At 38.7% G+C, this 20,057-nt stretch overlaps 1 protein-coding gene across 5 annotated transcripts in view; it reads left to right on the top strand.

Annotated features, from left to right (window-relative positions):
* Pde4d (phosphodiesterase 4D) overlaps positions 1–20,057 on the top strand; it is a 1,511,116-nt gene that overhangs the window by 952,609 nt on the left and 538,450 nt on the right. The window lies entirely within an intron of this gene.

The following is a 20,057-nucleotide window of genomic DNA, read 5'->3' on the forward strand; positions in this document are numbered from 1 at the left end:
ATAACTTGAAAAGTATTGGAATTAACTCTTCCTTGAAAGTCTGGTAGAAATCTGCACTAAAACTGTCTGGCCAGGATTCTGTTTTTGGTTAGGACATTTTTAATGACTGCTTCTATTTCATTAGGGATTATGGGTCTATTTGAATTGTTTATCTGATATTGACTTAACTTTGGTAAGTGGTAACCCATTGAACAAAACTGTCCATTTCTTTTAGATTTTCTGAATTGGTGAATACAAATTTTTAAAGTATATTGGTATGAATCTCTAGATTAGCTTTGTCTGTGGTTATGCCCCCCCCTTTTTTCTGACTTTTTGTTATTTTGGATGTTCTCTCTGTGTCTTTTATTTAGTGGTGATAAGGGTTTGTTTATCTTGCTGGTTTTCTCAAATAACCAACTTGCTGTTTCATTGATTCTTTGTATTGTTTTCTTTGTTCCTTTTATGTATTTCAGTCTTGAGTTTGATTATTTCTTGCTTTCTACTCTTCTTTTGTGTGACTACTTGTTTTTGTTCTAGAGCTCTCGGGTGTGCTGTTAATACACTAATATGAGATCTCTCCACAAAATTTTATGTAGGTATTTAGAACTATAAATTTTCCTCTTAGCACTACTTTCATTTGTTCTATAAGTTTTGGAATGTTGCATATTCATTTTTACTGAGTTCTAGAAATCTGTAATTTCAACTTGATCTATTTTTCATTTGATAGAGGGTTGATCAGTTTCCATGAGTTTGTAAGCTTTCTGTAGTTTGTCATGGTTGATATACAGCTTTAATCTGTGATAGGATGATAGGATACAAGGATTTATTTCAATTTTCTCATGTGGGTGGAGACTTTCTTTGTGTCTGAGTTCATGGTTGGTTTTGGAGAAAATTTCACAAGGTGCAGAGAAGAAAATATATTGTTTTGGTTATAGCTGAAATGTTATTTAAATTTTGTTGATATGATTTATTAGGTTCAGTAATTTTCTGTTTAGTATTTGTCTGAATGACCTAGCCACTGGTGAAAGTGGGGTATTGAAGTCCCCTACTATTAATGTGTGAGATTCTATATGTGATTTAAATGTTAGTAATGTTTCTTTTACACACTTGGGTGCCCTTGTGTTTGGGGCATAAGAATTAAAATGTCTTGGCATATATTTCTTTTGATGAGAATCTTACCCCATCTCTTTTCACTAATTTTGATTTGAAGTTGATTTCACAGATCGGTTTTTAGTTCTAGTTGCTTGAAAAATCTTTTTTCAACCCTTTACTCTAAAATAATGTCTACCCTTGATGTCAAGGTGTGTTTCTTGGATGCAACAGAAGAATGGATTCTGTTTTCACATCCACTATATTGGTCTCTGTCTTTTTATTGAGGAATTGAGACCATTGATATTGAAAGATATTGAGGTATATCGTGCCTGTAGTTAACCTTTTTTTTTTTTGGTATGAGACATTTTATTTTCTTCATCTATGATGACTAAAAATTTTGCTGGGTATAATAGTCTGGGCAAGCATTAGTGGGATCTTGAATCTGCAGCACATCTGCCCAGACCCTTCTGCCATCTATAGTCTCCATTGAAAATCAGATGTAGGGGGCTAGAGAGATGGCTCAGTGGTCAAGAGGACTGACTGCTCTTCCAGTGGTCCTGAGTTCAATTCCCAGCAACCATATGGTGGCTCACAGCCATCTGTAATGGGATCTGATGCCCTCTAATGGTGTGTCTGAAGAAAGCTACACTGTATTCATATAAATAAAATAAATAAATCTTTAAAAGCAAAAGAAACATCAGAGCATATGTACCTGCCATAGACTTTCTGTCTTAGATACTGCAGTGTCTGAAATAAAGTAGATCCTCCATAACTATGTGTATGAAACAAAAGCCTGGTAATACTGCCTGGCTTGAGATTAGTACTCAATAAATGGTGTGGGTGCTATAGTTACTATTAAAGTCCAGTTCTTCATCTAAATTGGTACCCACTAGCCTCATATCAAAGAAATTAAATTTAATTTTCACACATATATATTTGAATAACATCTAGTGGCTCGAGAATTGGGAAGATACACTATAGAACACTTTTACTCTGAAAGAAAATTGTATTGGAACCTGCTGGACGTGAGGAAGAGCCATAGAAGCAGAGATGAGGATGTTGCAAAAGCTCATGTCTAACCTCGTCTCTCTGACCTAATTCCATAGCCCTGCCCTACATTCTCCTCTCAGATACAACTAAACAGACCCTACCTGCTTTTGCCTTCATGATCCTAGAAAACAACTGAAAACAGACCATTCTACAGTTATTAAAAATACAGATTTAAATTTTAAAATGTTACAAAGGGGTTGTCTTTAAAATGTGATTAGCATAATTACTATAGATACTTGTCTTAGTCAGGGTTTCTATTCCTGCACAAACATCATGACCATGAAGCAAGTTGGGGAGGAAAGGGTTTATTTAGCTTACTTCCACATTGCTGTTTATCTCCAGAGGAAGTCAGGACTGGAACTCAAGCAGGTCAGGAAGCAGGAGCTGATGCAGAGGCCATGGAGAGATGTTCCTTGCTGGCTTGCTTCTCCTGGCTTGCTTAGCCTGCTGTCTTATAGAACCCAAGACTTCCAGCCCAGGGATGGCACCACCCACAAGAGGCCCTACCCCCCTTTATCACTAATTGAGAAAATGCCCCATGGCTGAATCTTATGGAGGCACTTCCCCAACTGAAGCTCCCTTCTCTGTGATAACTCCAGCCTGTACTGTATCAAGTTCACACACAAAACCAGACAATTCAATACTGAAATAGCTTTTTTTTTTTTAACTTTAACTCTTTGCTATTTAGATAAATAAGTGTTAGGTTTATTTCTTCATCTGAAGATTCTGTTTCACACAAATTAAGATGGGTTCCATGTGTGGATCTGAATAAGAATGACCTCCCACAGGCTCATATATTTGAATGCATCAGTTGGTGATACTGCATGAGAAAGATTAGGAGTAAGGTCTTGTGGGAATAGGTGTAGCCCTGTTGGAGGCATCGGGAGTGGGCTTTGAAAAGGTTTCAAAGCTCAAGCCAAGCCTACTATCTCTCTGCCTGCTGCATGTGGATCCATATTTAGAACCCTCAGCTACTCTCTGGCACCATGTTTGTCTGCATGCTGCCACGCTTCCTGCCATGATGACAATGAGCTAAACCTCTGAACTGTAAGCCAGCTCCAATTAAATGTTTTCATTATAAGAGGTGCTGTGATCGTGGTGTCTCTTCACAGCAATAGAACATTGACTAAGACACACCATAGGAAGTAAAATGTGTTACAGCAGGACTGAGTGGCTTCTGGTTTCAGGGTACCACATGGCTCTAAATGCAGGCCAGGCTAGCAAGAAGTCAACAAGTATGTGTGTTCCAGGAGCAGCTCCATCATTTCAGAAAGTACCTGAATTTTCATCATCAATTTCAGGCCCTAGCTTAGGTCCACCAACTCTGTAGGAACTCTACATTCAGAAAGTAACCTAATGTTTCTAGATATCTCTTCTGGTTAGTGGTAAAAAACATGACTATGAATAAAAAGCCATACGGCTTCATTAAAAAAAAAAAAACCCTGATGCTTCAGAAAACAGAATACCATCAAATTATATTACCAGATCTTGAACCATATTTCTAATGATGGGTTCATTAATATCATCTGCTAAGTAAAGGGCGTATGAGGATGTAATTAACTCATAAAGCAATTAGGAGGTAGTAGAAAGCTTATTGCTAACAAAAATTCCAAGGATTAGATAAGAACAAAATATAAAATATCTGTAGCAGTGGTAATGGTTTATTTTGATTGACACATTGACTGGATTCAGAAATCCTTAGGACCTTATTGAGGCAAATCTCTACATGTGTCTTTGAGGATGCTCCCAGAAAGGACCAATTGAATTAGGAAAGAGTACCCAGCACCCTCCATGGGCAGGGTCTATGACTCAATAAAAGAAAAAGAAAGAGAATTCATCTCTTTCTGCTTCCTGATTTGCCCAGATGTAATAAACTTTGTATAGTTACCAGGAGCCACTCCATACCATACCTTCACTGGTGTTAGACTATACCCTCAAACCAGGATCTAAACAAACCCTTAGACACTTGCTTATTTACATGTGTTTTGCCACAGCAACAAAGGATGTAACTCATAACTCATACAGTAGTAAACTCAGGAAGTGTCTGTGTTGAAAGGAGAATATCAAAGGCCCAGAGTCCTCTGTTACTGTCACCTTAGTCTTTGTTGAACAGCTACACATTGTCACTATCACAGGCTCAGTGACTTTTGTGATAAGAATAGATGGTTCCAAGGTATTTATTCCTAGACTGATATCCATGCCTTCAAATCCCATCACCATTCCTTTTAGCCAGAGAGATTGAATATAACTGCTTGCCTTAAATGCGTCTAGATCATTTGCCCCAGACTACTGACAATGAAGAGCTAGTGTCTCCATCGTTCCACAAATGAGTTCTTACTGCCTGATTTGGGTTGCAGAGAAGATTGGTCCCTAGGGGATGAGTAAGGAAAGAGTGGAAGCTTAATTGTATACAAAATACAAGACTTCCTGCTGGGTCTACTGAGCCACTGTTCAAAAGAAATGGAAGTTACTGTTTGAAGATTGTGGCAAGGCAAAGAAAGAGAATATTTACTAGGAGTAGTTCTCAAGATGGAGATTAAATATTTTATTAGCATTTGAAAGACGGGAAGCAAGAAAAACATATACATCCCAGGGTCTTGATATGCCTCTGTTTGTCAATCTGCCTTCGTATTTTAGCTCACTGCTCATTAAAGTTATTACCTTAATGCATTTAATCAAAATATTGACTCTATTCTCACAGTGCAAATAACTCGTGACATGACTTGGAGCTTAATATTTTTTTTAACCAGTAGAAGGATAAGAAAACAATTCTTATCTTTGCATCATTAAAGTGGTAGTGCTTCATGTGGTGTTTTGTTTTAACTTACAGGTTTTTATTTTATTTTCTTTTTAAAGGAAAAACTTTATTTCTATGTTTATTGGGGGGGGAGCAACCTACACTCTTGCCATCAGCTTCCAACACTATATCATCAACTCTCCATTGACTCTCCACATTAAATTGAGCCATTTATTTATTCTGTAATGCCATGAATACTAAACAAAGAACTGATGATTGTGTATATTGTTTACAAGGCTATTTAAGGTTTAACTTCATTGGCATAAGTTGACACATATGAATTGTGTGCATCCAACATGTTCAATTTGATGTTTGATGTGTGTTTGTGTGTGTATGAGTGTGTGTTTGTGTGTGTGTGTGTGTGTGTGTGTGTGTATGTAAAATCATCACCATGACTTTAGACCTCTATCTACTTAAACTACATGACTGTCATCAACTTTGCTTGAAATGTTTGACATATAAGAAGTTCATTTCATTGAGTTTTTCAGAGTTCACCTGTTAATAAGATCCAAAGATGAAAAATATCCCTTTATAACTCTAATGGCTAAGAGATCCTATATGACCAGCAGCCATTAGTGTGGGATCCAGTGGGGATTCTATGAATAATATAGCAATCTACTGATTTTTAAAGCAGACTGTTTTCTAAATGTTAGCATCTTTTATTTACAGTTATCAAGCGACCTAATCATTCTTAGTATTGTTACCTACTTAAGTCTTTTTGTAAAAGTCAAACTTTGATTAAAATTTATGGTTATTATTACTTATAAGTCTTAATATTTAAATATGTAGTAATTATTTATCCTGATTTCTCCTATTTGACATTCTTTCCATTGCATAAATTTATTGACCAGAGGAAAATTGACATATTGGTGTCAAAAGGTATGTAATACTCTTTTTGTATGTATGTTGCCTATGTATGTTTGCTTATGCATGTATGTATGTGCGTGTTTGTGTGTGTGTGTATGTGTGTGCATGCATTCATTCTTATATGTGTGTAGGTGTGCACATACCATTCTTTGTGCTTAGTTTAAAGGACAGTGCCTGGTGTTAGTCTTTACCTTCCCAAATCTTTAAGCCGTGGTCTACCTTTTGGTCATTGACTCCTGCATACACCATGCTAGCTGGCAGGCCTCTAGGGATTCCCCTAGTTCTGCCTGGAGTTACAGATATACATTCTTGGTTTATGTGAGCTTTACACATTGTCTCAAACCCTTTATCTACTGAATCATCTCCCCAGCTTTTTGTTCTCTCTCTCTCCCTTTCTCTCCCTCCCTCCCTTCCTTCCTCTTTTCTCTTTCCCCCCTTTCTTTAATCTGAAGAAATGAAGGCTACTGCATTAAACTGAGCAAAAGCCTTTGGATGATGAGTTTATATTGCTGAATTTTAAAAGTGCTACAAATTTAGAAACCTCAAAACTTTTTTTTTCTTCCCTTTAATCTTATAGTTCCTTAGGCAGAGACCTCAGGGTGGCACAGCTTGGCTATCGGCTCACTTAATCATAATGCTGGAAAGATTGGCCAAATATAAGCTCTGGAGCTCAAGATTCTATGCTAAGGTCATTTCTGCCGCTGAAGGACTTGCTTGGTTTTGCAGTTATGTGATGGTCTTTCCTATTTCCTCCTTAGCTGTTGCCTATATCCCCCCTTTCTTCTTAAAGGCCAGTGTCAAGACCCTCCTACCATTGCACACTCCATTTCAGCAATGCAGGATGTCTTCTCCCATCATCCTCATGTCTCAGAATCCCTCTTCGGTATCCAACCACAGGAAACATTCTGTGTTTACAGAACTCGTGTTTATAACCTTCGATCCACCTCAAGTAGCACCCCATCTTTGATGTGACTAATTAGTCACAAAATCCCTTCTTTCCATGTCACAATCCAGTCATTAATTGTCATTCATGCTGAAGATAGAAGACATCTAGTATTTTGACTAGATGCATCTAGCTGCAGAATTCTTTATTTTTTTATAGTTAACTTATTCTTTGACAATTTTATACATATTTATAACATATTCTAGTCATACTCATTCCTCCCTCTCTTCTCCCCCCTCCCATCCACACTATTTCCTCCTCTCAGAAGCATCCCATGTCATTTTTATGCCTTTTTTTTTCCTTTGTCACTCATTGAATGTAACCAAAGCCATTCCTGTAAGGACAGTGTATAGTTATCCACTGGCTCAACCCTTCCTCTCTCCCAATAGCCATTTGGGAAGAACTGAGCTCCTTTAGCCCCTTCCCTATATGTGATCAAATATTTATAGATTCAGACCTGTGTACATCCTGTGCAAGCAATCATAGCTGCTGTTGCTCACAGACAGCATTGCACACCCCACTTCCTATCTCCAGGCTCTTCCATCCTTTCTTCTCTTTCTCCTTACTCTTCCATCCCTGCCTTTCCCTGCCAAATCTTAAAAAGTCATGCTGTTAATACCCAGGCCTCCTAACAGTTCAGCGTCCCCTGAGAGAGCACTTGTAATGATTAAAGTCATTAGCCTGAAATTGATCATCAACTCAATTCACAGTCAACAGGAGATCTGTGAATCCTGAGCCAGGAACTACGAACCTAAGACAGTAATTTGAACCATAGCCAATGCACCATTGCTCTGACATTGAGGCTGGGAGAGTTAGTAGATTTAACTAAATCCCTGTGATCACCACATCTCCTCAGTCTTTCTGTCCAACCTTTAATTCTGTATCTTTATGATTACTCTCCAAGATAAAACACCCTTTGGCCTTGTATCTCACATATTTCATTCGGATTGAGTGTTGTGAGGTGCATCGTCAACTTGTTAGGCTTTTTAGAGGAAAAATAAATATTACCTTATTAAATAAACATAGTAATTATGTACCTAATCGTAAATTCACAAATGCTTTTTTCGAAGAATGCTTTAAAATTGTCAAAGGACAGAACATTCTCTCTCATATTGTAATTTAGATTAGTTTCTTCTGCTCCAACTTTTCTATGGGGCCCTGACCCATCCTTTGGCTCATGCACTGTTCTGCCCAGTATTAAAGAATGCTGCCTCACACATGGGCTACTCTTTCCCCTCCTGGGAAGCTCCTACCATTGCTGCTAGCAACAACCTTAATCAGAGTGACAGTTTCTTCAGGGTCACCTCCTCTCCACTTTGGTGAGACAAAGACTTGATCATATGCTTCACAGCTCTGGCAGTTCTGTAGTCCTGCCCCCCAAGAGTAAATCTTAAAACGTCCACAATTCCTCCCCCCCGCCGCACACACACACTTTTTTTTTTTTACCAAATTCATTATTTGCTCACCACTTATACTGTCTGAAGCACCTCAATTTTGTATGTGTCGTTTTGAGAATAAACAAACTCGAGGAACTAGAATCTCTGAATTTTTGAAACCTCAGCACCCATTATTGTCTCTTAAGCCTTATTAGAGAAAGGGGTAGACAAAGTTCAGAGAATAATGCCTTTGTAGAAGATTTGTGTCTCCGCATACTATAATTCAACAACGTATCACAATTTCCTCATTTTAAGTTGACAGCTTTGTCACAATGTATGCTAACACAAAATAATGATGGCAAGAATACTAAAATTAGTTAGCATTTCTGGGTATTTATAACATGGTATATGCCAGGCCAAGCACATTATTTCTAATCCATCATTTTACCTTCACTAGTTTTGTATACATTATGATCTGTTGTCCCTATTTCTTCTTTTTTCCTCTTCTTCTTCTTCTTCCCTCTTCCTTCTTCCTCTCCCACCCCACCCCTGTCTCTGTTTGTACATATTTCTCATAGTAAATGTACGACAGACATACCTTAAGGAGAATTGCCTACACATCTTCCATCTGCAATCTTTGCTTATTTTCTTTCCTTTTCCTATACTTCAGAGGATTATGTTTCTCTTTTTTAAATTAAATGACTTCTTGCCTTCCTTCCTTCCTTCCTTCCTTCCTTCCTTCCTTCCTTCCTTCCTTCCTTCCTTTCTTCCTTCCTTTCTGTTTGTTTAAAACAGGGTTTCAAAACACAGGTTTCTCTGTGTAGCCTTGGCTGTCCTAGAACTCTCCTGGTAGACTAAGCTGGCCTTGAATTTGTACAAATCAGTCTGCCCCTATCTCCCAGTGCTAGGATCCGAAGCATGCGCCCCTATCTCCCAGTGCTAGGATTCAAAGCATGTGCCACTACTGCCTGGCTTTCCTTTACCTTTCTAGCCAAACTTTTCTTTTGCCCTTTTCTGAATCCCACTCCTGGGCATTTCCTTCTCTCTTGGATATTTTTTAGGCTATTTCCTTCCTCGTTAATGAACCGTCTCTGTAATATGGGTCACAATGGTCCTTTCTTTTCTGTGCAAAAGAGTTCATTTAAGAAAGAAAGAAAGGAAGGAAGGAAGGAAGAAAGAAAGAAAGAAAGAAAGAAAGAAAGGAAGAAAGAAAGAAAAAAATGTTCTTTACCCAAACATGTGAGCTCAGAAGTTTCTTCACTTTTCCTCACAGCTGTTTAAACTTCCTGAAAGGGTGAGGGTACTGTGCCTCTGTGAGGTTCCAGAAGTAAGGGATGAGGGCATAAGGTACTGTGATATAAATCTAGTCACATGCAATGTTCTTCATTTTTGCATCTATTATGCAACAAGCAAGTACCCAATCTGACCAACAGCTAGAATTTTATGGCTTCTGTTTTCTGAGATGATCGTCAAAAGCAGTTATGTCAAAAGCCGGTTTTATGGTCCCATTGTCAGAAGTTTTCAAACTCTGTAATCACATGCAGATTTCTTCATTTTTCCTGGCAGTTCATCCTAAATCAAATGATAAATTCCTGAGCGTCCTGTCATCTGGTTTCTGTCTCTATCAGTTCCTACTGTTATATTGGAGTTTGTAAAGTAAAAGACCAACATCTGACAAGATTTATTAATCTTTATTTGTCTTATCACCTAAATATATAGTGAGCAACCATCCCGACTTCTTATTTTTAATAAGAAAATTTTGAAGTGTGAAAGGTTATGAGTTTAGGTCATGATTCCTCTGCTTTGAAGTCCTTTTGTTTGATTATATTTACCTGTTAACCACAAAAGGTTTCATTTGCTGTTGTTTTTTGTTTGCTTAGCTTGCCTTCTACTGTTATATGTCCTGACTTAGCAATATATATTCTTATTCTTTGCTCAAGTAGTATAATTTGAACACTTGAGTACCAGGAAATCTTAATAAATTAGGAGCTAGAGTTAATAGGACAACATTGTGGCACCTTTTGTTTGAAACAAGGATATTCCATGACTCGACTTCTTTGAAAATCCTGAACCCCATTACTGAAGGAAAGAGAATAAAGAGAAAACAGCTCCTTAGAATTAACCAGTAAGAAACTACTAGGAATTGCCAGAGCAATGGTGAACTCGTGGTCATTATTTTACAGCTTTCTTAAGATGAAACGTCATGGATGTGCATGCCTGGTTTGCTTCCTGATCTTACTAAAAGCTTTCAACTGGTAAAATCCTATGAAAATGTATAATCCAGATGTGCTGCTGTAGCCATGGTGACTAGCCAAACTCACTAGATCCCCACCCTGTGGATTCCATATGAAGCCACTCACTATCGGCAATGTGCAGGATTTTTTTTTTTTAGATTTATTTATTTATTTTATGTATATGAGTACACTGTAGTTGTCTCAAGACACGTTGATCCCATTGCAGATGGTTGTGAGCCACCATGTGGCTGCTGGGATTTGAACTTAGGACCTTTTGGAAGAGCAGTTCATGCTCTTAACCACTGAGCCATTTCTCCAGCCCCAGGAATTGTTTTTTTTTTTTTTTTTTGAACTTTGAGCATTTATATGTGAAGCAAGTACTAATGTTAAATCATCACTTCTTGAAGGAATTTTTACCAAGTCCTCTGAATTCTTGTACTGGGTGGTGACTCAGTACTATCAAGGGGAAGGCTATGTAAACTCAAACCCAAGGCAGCAATTTGAAATGAGAGGATACGTTTTACTGACTTGAGCAATGTGGGTGACTGAGATTGCACAATTATATTAACAAGAGTGGGGATGTGTTTGAAGCCCAAATCTTGGGCACAAAGTAAAGAAATGAAGGTGTATAGCTTCATATAAAAGAGAAGGTTTCGGAACATGGCAGCCCACACTTAAAATCTCAGCACTCAGGAGGGTAAGGCAATAGGATCTTGAAACTGAAGCCAGTCTAGGTGTTCCTGAGTCTTGCCTCAGGAACGAACAAACATGAATAGAAAACAAAGAAATCTAACAATGCTACCCTGGCTTAATTTACTGTTAAGAAGAAAGGGCTTGCTATTTCTCCTTGCTAGATAGATAGTTAAACCTTTGCCTCCTTTAATTTTTTTTTTTTAAATGGGCACAAACTTTAAAACCAAAAGTATCCCTCTAAATCCCCATCTTGAGTGGTTCTAGAACCTGGTTAAACAAAACAGGCACCAACCGAGCTGGGTGGAGTAGTCCTCAACTATTAAAAGGATTCATGCTAAGGTTGTTTCCATAGAGGTCCTGAATTCTCTCCGCCTGTATGTGCATGAAAAGAGTACATGACTCACAGCTGCCCCTAGTGCACATGAGGGATGAGAACCTGTCTCGCCTCTGCTTCCTTTTCTTCACAGTGTTCCTTAAATTCACTTCCCTTGACTTCTGATCTGCTTTTGTTACTCCCTCCATCTCCTAACTCTGGACCATGTCTTCAGTTCCAAGTGTCCTCAGTTGGTGCTGAGATCTAAATCTCAAACTGTCTCACATACTCGAGGTAACGCCCTCTCCTTCCATCCCCTCTAATTCCCTGAAGGCTCCAGCTGTCTTCCTCTGGTCTCTCCTTGAAGCACCCATTACCCTTCTGCACTTGGACAGAGAAACTGCAAGGCAGATTTTATTTTCCTTGTAATCTCCCCATTTTACCTCAGGATTTTCAGGGGTATGCAAAAGTCTGTTTGTTATCTTCTGCCTTGAGTGGAGGGAGTCTCCATGTTACCGGAAACATATTCCCCTTCTATTCTCATGTCCTTTTCTCCATTAAATATCCTTTCCTAAACCTGTGCCTTAACTCTTCTTGCCTTTCTACCATTTCGGCTAACTTAACCCTTGGCTCACCACTTCGCTTTGGTTACCTATGTACTTAAGTTTAGGATTGGTACTTAAATATCCTTAAAGCACCCCATTAAAAAAAAAGAAAAGAAAAAAAATCAAACATAAAACAACATTGCACTGCTCCCCCACCCCGCCCCCTTTCTGCTGGCCTACAGCTTTCCTGCTCTTCACAGTCAATGGATTCTTTTCACTCTGACTCTAAACTTTGAATTGTCCTCCTGACAAGATGCTGGTATTTTTAGGGCTAAACCTGGAGAAGTCCTTTTCATCCTGATCCTTATTCTCTGCATTTGAAGAGCATTGGCTGCTCTTTGTTCTTTAACCAGACACCCTACCTATCTACCCCTACCCTGATTTAAGCAGAAACCCACCCCTATAGAGCTCCAGGCCCTGCTTGGTTTGTCAGTTCTTGATCCTTTGAAGTTCTTGAGCTTTTGCAATGCCCCTGAAAAGACCTCCATCTGGGCTTTGTTCTCAGGCTTTTCTATTCTTATTCAGTATCCCATGGTGCTGAAGTGTGGCCATACATTAAAGTCACCCACAAAGCCTGGAAAAATGTAGCTCTCCTCTCCCTGTGCTAGATCTTCTGAGTCTGAATTACTAGGGAGTGAGGTCATGCCCTTCATGCTCTTCAGAAAGTCTGCCAGTAGCTGTGATGTACAGCCCTGAGAATCTGTTTCTCATTGCTTGCAATGCTATGGATGAAAATGTGAGCTTAGTGTATGCTAGGCAAGCACTTTACCTCTAAACTGGTTCTTAATCATGTCTATGCCTTTGCCAGTGCAATGGCTACCAACATTTTATCTCCATCATCTAAACTCCAGGCTTGCACTACACACACACACACACACACACACACACACACACACACACACACACACAGACTTTCCATACTCAGTAGTGTAGGGCTGCTTCCCAGCCTCTAGCACCTTCCTATCACTTTCAACAGTATTCTACCTCCCTCTTTTTCTCTTAATCAATGATGTCACACTTCTTCACATTTCAGTGAAGAAGGAACATGGTAATTCTTTTGAATTTATCTCTCACTTTTATCTCCCATTGAAACCAATGCTGACATCATATCAATTTCACTTATAGAGTTCCCCAACCATCTCCCATCATTGCCAATAAGCACAGGTACTGCTGTAAGCAAAGCCACTAACTCCTGCTACAAGACAGTACATCCATCCCCTAACTGTTACAACCCTCCTGGTTTTACTTAAGTCTCTTCATCTACTTCTCACACATCACAGCTCTGTTCTGTGACAAACATGGCTCTCTAGGATCAGCTCACTGCTTGTTCCCATCCTCCCTGATCCCAGACTCTACCTGAATTCTGCACATAGTTTGGATAATAATTGTGTGACTTTTCAACATTTCTTCCTTTCTTTTACCTAGAACATGGACTTTTCTTTAGCTCCTTGGTCTTCTGCTTTTCATTCTAGCTCAAATACTATTTTCTAGAAGGATCTTTATCTAAATCTGCAGAGTAGACTCAAAGAACCTCCTATATATTCCCTCTCCCAAGTCAATTTATTTCATATTTATTTGCTTATTCTTATACAAAGTAATTGGCTTTATTATGAAATTTTATGCATATGTGTAATTATGCTTGTTGTTCAGTTCCCTTCCCCACTCTCCACACCCATGATCATTGCACCTGCTAACTGCTTCCATTTTAATACCCATAGTTGTGTAGTTGTGATACACATACACACACATACCACTGTATCTACATTGATATCTATATATATATATGTGTATATATATTCCACTCATGAGATAAAACATATATTTGTCTTTCAGGGTCTGGTTCATTTTATTTATCTCTAGTTGCATCCATTTTTGGGTGCATGCCATGATTTAAGTCTTCTTTAGGTCTAATGAAAAACAACAGTTAAAATACTGAGGCCAACACAGGTACAATATGACATTACCTTAACCAATTATACTTGGACTCTATTTTTAAATAAAGTCACATCAAAAGACTATGGTACTAACATGGGAATTCTATTGGGATGCACAATGCAACCAATAGCAATTGTGAATTGCTGTCATCATCAGGCATTTGCATATAATGTTAGCTTTCAGAAACTTATTATAGACTCTTTTTAATGTAGTGCACTCTTTTTAATGTGTGTGCACTCTGGTGGTCTCTGTAGAGAAGTATGTGAATGGCTGTAAATATACACAGCTGCCACACTAGTCTCCAACTTGAGCTCTACAAGGTTGGAATCAAGAGACAGACCCTCAGAAATAGCAACCTCTTTCTAAGTTCCATCTAAGTCACTGCTTCTTACCCTTCCTAATGCTGTGATCCTTTAATACAGTTCCTCATATTGTGGTGAATCCCAACCATAACATTATTTTGCTGCTACTCCAAAACTATAATTTTGCTACTGTTTGAATCATAATGTAAATATCTCATATGCAGAATATCTGATATACAACCCCTGTGAACGGATCATTCAACCCCCAAAGGGATCGTGACCTATCGTTTGAGAACCACTGTCTAAGCAAAGGAGATTTAGAATCCATCTACCCAATATAAGATATATGAGCATGTTGGAAGATGTGATTTTAGTTATGATTTTGGTATCAAATCAAGAAATAATCATCTCTATGCTCAGCAGTCAAAAGCAACATAGATCAACTCTCAAGAACTCAAGAAGGCCACAGGAGTTCAAAATACTATGAATAAATACTATATATTAAAAAATGTTGCCAGGTGGTGGTGGCGCACACCTTTAATCCCAGCACTTGGGAGGCAGAGGCAGACGGATTTCTGAGTTCGAGGCCAGCCTGGTCTACAGAGTGAGTACTAGGACAGCCAGGGCTACACAGAGAAACCCTGTATCGAAAAACCAAAATAAATAAATAAATAAATAAATAAATAATGTTAGATCCATCATTATTAAGTATAAATAATATATTAATAAATCAAGCCCCTGATTATATTAGTTGTAAACATACACACATACGTGCATACACACACACACACACACACACACACACAGTCAAACACATGGTTGGTGACATGCTTTCCTGCAATGAATTTAATTCTTAAATTGTACAAAATGGAAACCAAAGCAGAATTTTAATCTTCATGATAGCAACTTTATACCAAAAATACATACAAAAATAGTAGCAAAATGCATATTGACAATTCCCTGTGAAATTCTCAGTGTACTGATTGGATATAAACTGTAGCAGTTTACATTTATCCTTATGCAAGAGCCTTCAAATGACAAGGGAGAGTGATTTATTGCACTACTTAGGGACATTGCTGGGTGCTGGATACTATAAAGAGATAGATATATGGTGACTTGGAAATAGGTAGCAGCAATGGTCACATCCAATATGAGTTGCCAATTTGGAAAATTAGGACATTAGATTTATTATATAGTTAAAATTTCTAATGGGCTGAGGAGTCATAGATCTGACCACATCAATACTTGGCTCAGTTTCAAGCTAGAAAATGCTCAAGTTCATAAAACTTCAAAACTATGAAGAATTGGCTAGTGGGTTTATGTATGAAGTGGAATAAAGATTAAATGTTGGTAAAGGCTGCCTTCCTCAAATCCCAGAAGGGGAAAAACATCATAATTATAATAAAAATATGTAATTTTTAAAAGTCATGTTTGTAGGCATGTTGAATGCATATAAGAAACTAAAAGCTCTTGCCACTTGGTGTAGTATCTGGGTAGATAGATAGGAGGCACTTTTAGGAAAATCCCTCTGTAGATTTGGCTCCCTCAGAGATATTCTGAGGCCTTCTCTGATAATTTACTAAATATATTAAAAACTACCTTTTTTTTTTTTTTGCTATAATGTGTCCTTTTGATCTATTTTCATTTCTACTTAACCAGCTAGTCAAGAGCATAGGAAAAGTGGTGCAGAAAATTTTATGCTTATTAGTATCACATTAAAAAGAAGTTCATAGTACAATCAGGAGTTTAGATTGCCCTAAGTCACTGGGACTGAACTTTAAACTCCATGATTGGAAGCTCTTCTTGCAGTACGACAATAGAAAGGTGACATCCAAGCAAGCATGGGCAAATGTTGTTACTCACCTTATATTGCATATGCAGGCTAAGTCTATTTTCACTGAATTTCTTGAACTATTGGAGAGTCAGCAGGATATCTTTAATAAAACACATTTCCTTGAGTGGTTTTCAGCCATATGTGTATCTTGGTGAATCTAATCTAGGTGTCTAAGATGCATTTACACAAAGCTCATCAAAATGTCTTGGGAAGGTACTGAATGTCCAAGAGACCTGAAAGTTTATGAGTCTGTTTCAGGCTTTTTATGTCTGGCCAAAGAGTCATAATGTACCAGAACTACTTAGAACTCAAACACACTAGAAGTTAAATTCATGGTTTTTATGATGTAGTCTAGGAAACCTCAGAGTTGATTCATAATTCATCTATTCAAAATGCTGTGGTAACCCGTATACTTGTGCTAATGACATCCAGATACCAAAATACCCCACACATTTAGAATAGCATCATCTGAATATCACATAAGTCCTTTCCAAATGGCAAAACACAACTGATACCTTTAAAATAGTCACCCATTAAAAGGAAATCAGTCAAAATCATATGAAGTTCTGTAGGTTTAAATTAATTTTAAGTTCCACACTATCATCTGTTTAGATAAGCAAGAATTGTAACTTCGTTTTTAGAAGGTGAAGGAGAAGTGGCTTGAGAGATGGTTCAGTGCTTAAAAACACATACTCTTCTTGCAGAGAACCAGAGTACCCCAGCACCCAAGTCAGACAGCTCCCAGGCACATGTAACTCCATCTTCAAGAGGTCTAACGCCTTTGTGGTACCTGTACTCATAAGCACACACACACACACACACACACACACACATGCCCACACACATAATCACATATACAAGTAAATATTTTTAAAAGGAAAAAATGAAATTACATACTCTATCACAAGGATATTGTTATTGTATCATGTGGTATAAGGTATGATTCAGCAATCACAGAAGCAATGCCAAGCATACCCTGTATTAGCACCCCACAGTTACCTGGCAACAGCCAGGTAGGCCTGACCCACTCTAAAAGGGGCTGCTTGCTCCCTCCTCTCTCTCTTGATCTCTTGCCTCTCTCTTGCCCTCTTGGGCTCTTCCTTTTCTTCCCCTTCCATTCCCAATTCCCTTCCCCCATACCTGACTACACCCCCACAGAACATATTTCTTTCTTTCTTTATCCTTTTATTAACACATCACCCTGTGATACTGTAATCTATTTTAAGTTCTTTCTCCATGCTCAGAAGAAAACTTTTAGTTTGGGTTCATTTAAAAGAAAAGAAGAAAAAAAAAAAGAAAAGAGAAACCAAAATTCTAAATCTCATCATAACAAAAGGAAGACCTACTGTAATTGGCATGAAATTCAGTTGTAGTTCGTGTCCCTAAAAACAAGATGCTTACCCTAGCATAATTCATTGCCTTTCTAATGCTACATATTTGCATTGTAAAATGGCCTGTTCCGATGTGGCTAACCTAAGTGGTTGCTCTTTGAATTTAATGTGTGCTCTGTGCCTCAAGTCAGCACCATCCAGGCAGAAAGTAAGCAATGGGCCTGATCTTCCTTGAATTACAGATTTATCCAGGAATAGGTTTAACCTGTTCAAAGATGCTACAAACATAAATGGAAACTGCTTTTTTTTCTTTTAATAAGGATTTCTAATTCAAATGATTCAATTTTCAATTAAGCCAAAGAAAAAGGTACTTGTGATTGTATAGTATTAAGGACATAATTTAACGGGTGTCTGAATAATCTAATTTTAGTTTACAGATGTAATGTAACATAGGTTAATCTTATGAATTTCTTCATGAGGAGATTTTTTTGTTTCTTTCACATTAGTTAAACTCTAAAACAGGCCAACTCATGTTAGTTTAGAGGAGTTTATTGACAGTGAGTCCTGCAACCAACTGATAATTTGTGGAGTTGGTGTCTTTATGCTGACACTCTATCTCTGCAGGGTTTGGAGGAGGGGTGACGATACTCTTCACTAGGACTTCAGGGTGTCTCATTGTTCTGGATGCCCATCTTTTGCCACTCCTCATTCACTCCTAGGCCCATAGGCTCATATATTTGAATTTTGGTACCCAGTTGATGGAGATGCTTGCAAAGGAGTAGGAGGTATTGCCTTGTTGGAGGAATTGTGTTGTTAGGGATTGACTTTGAAGTTTCAAACCCACCCCATTCCCAGTTAACACTGCTTTATGGTTGTTATCTCAACATGTAAACTTTCAGCTACTGCCCCAGTCAGCGCCTTGCCTATGTGTCTGCTGCTATGCTTCTCGTCACGATGATCAGAGACCCACCTTCTGACACTGTAAGCTCTTAAGAAGCTCTTTCTATTAGTTGTGTTGGTTGTGGTATCTCTTCAAAGCAATAGAAAAGTAACTAAGATACACCCCTAATCTTGATATTGACATATATGAATATGCTAGACCATGGGTCACAAGGATGACTATAATGCCAAACACCATATGTATCTAAAGCTAGACTCGCTCTTTCCCACCAAACCTTCTTCTTCAGTGGATGACCAAGGAAGCCTAACTTTAACATTTTCTGTTTCACAAGCCACATATTCAGTCCCATCAGACAGCCCCTCTGGCCTTCTTTCAAAAACTGGAGTCTGACAGTTTCTTGACACCTCCATTGCTCTGTTTGTCTTTCTCATCTGTATCACTGCTTCATGCCCCAACTGATCTCCCAGACACTGTCTGTTCTCCAGTATCAGCAAGGTAGGGCTGCTAAGTGCAGGCTATAGCTTTCCTCCAAGCTTCAAAAATTCCAATCTTCCTAAAAATGGAGATGAAGAACCTTTGAGCAACCTATTGCTCATGGTTGCTATAGCAGCTTTGACTTCACTCTTGCTGTACTATGCTGGTCTAGTCACATTCTTTTGCTCTGTTCTCGAGCCTCCAGGCACAGTGCTACATCAGGGGCTTCATCTTTCCTGTCATTTCAGTCAGACTCTGTATTCACTGGGATTTCTTGCTCACTGCTCAGTGCTCTCCCCCTCCTCTTTTTACTTAGATATTTTCTCTATTTACATTTCAAATGTTATTCCCTTTCCTGGTTTCCCTTCTGAAAACCCCCTATCCACTCCCTCCTCCCCCTGCTCACCAAACCACCCTTTCTTACTTCCTGGTCAAGGCATTCCCTACACTGGGCATAGAGCCTTCACAGGACCAAGGGCCTCTACTCCCATTGATGCCCAACAAGGCCATCCTCTGCTACATATACAGCTGGAGCTATGGGTCCCACCATGTGTACTCTTTGGTTGCTGGTTTAGTTTCTGGGAGCTCTGGGGGTACTGGTTGGTTCATATTGTTATTCCTCCTATGAGGTTGCTTACCTTTTCAGCTCCTTGAGTCCTTTCTGTAACTCCTCTATTGGGGACCCTATGCTCAGTCCAATGGTTGACTGAGAGCATCCACCTCTATATTTGTTAGGCACTGGCAGAGCCTCTCAGGAGACAGCTATATCAGGCTCCTGTCAACAAACACTTGTTGGCATCCACAATAGTGTCTGGGTTTGGTGACTATATGGGATAGATCCCCAGGTAGGGCAGTCTCTGCATGGCCTTACCTTCAGCTTCTGTACCACACTTTGTCTTTGTAACTCTTCCCATGGGTATTTTGTTCCCCCTTCTAAGGAAGACTGAAGTATCCACACTTTGGTCTTCCTTCTTCTTGAGCTTCATTTGGTCTGGGAATTGTATCTTGGGTATCCCAAGCTCCTGAGCTAATATCGACTTATCAGTGAGTGCATACCATGTGTGTTCTTTTGTGATTGGGTTACCTCACTCAGGATGATATTTTCCAGTTTCATCGATTTCCATTCCCTAAGAGTTTTATAAATTCATTGTTTTTAATAGCTGAGTAGTACTCCATTGTGTAAATGAACCACATTTTCTGTATCCATTCCTCGGCTGAGGGACATCTGGGTTCTGTCCAGCTTCTGGCTATTATAAATAAGGCTACTATGAACATAGTGGAGCATGTGTCCTTATTACATGTTTGAGCATCTTCTGGGTATATGTCCAGGA

This window comes from Mastomys coucha, unplaced genomic scaffold (genome assembly GCF_008632895.1).
Source record: "Mastomys coucha isolate ucsf_1 unplaced genomic scaffold, UCSF_Mcou_1 pScaffold8, whole genome shotgun sequence".
Classification (NCBI taxonomy): Eukaryota; Metazoa; Chordata; class Mammalia; order Rodentia; family Muridae; genus Mastomys; species Mastomys coucha.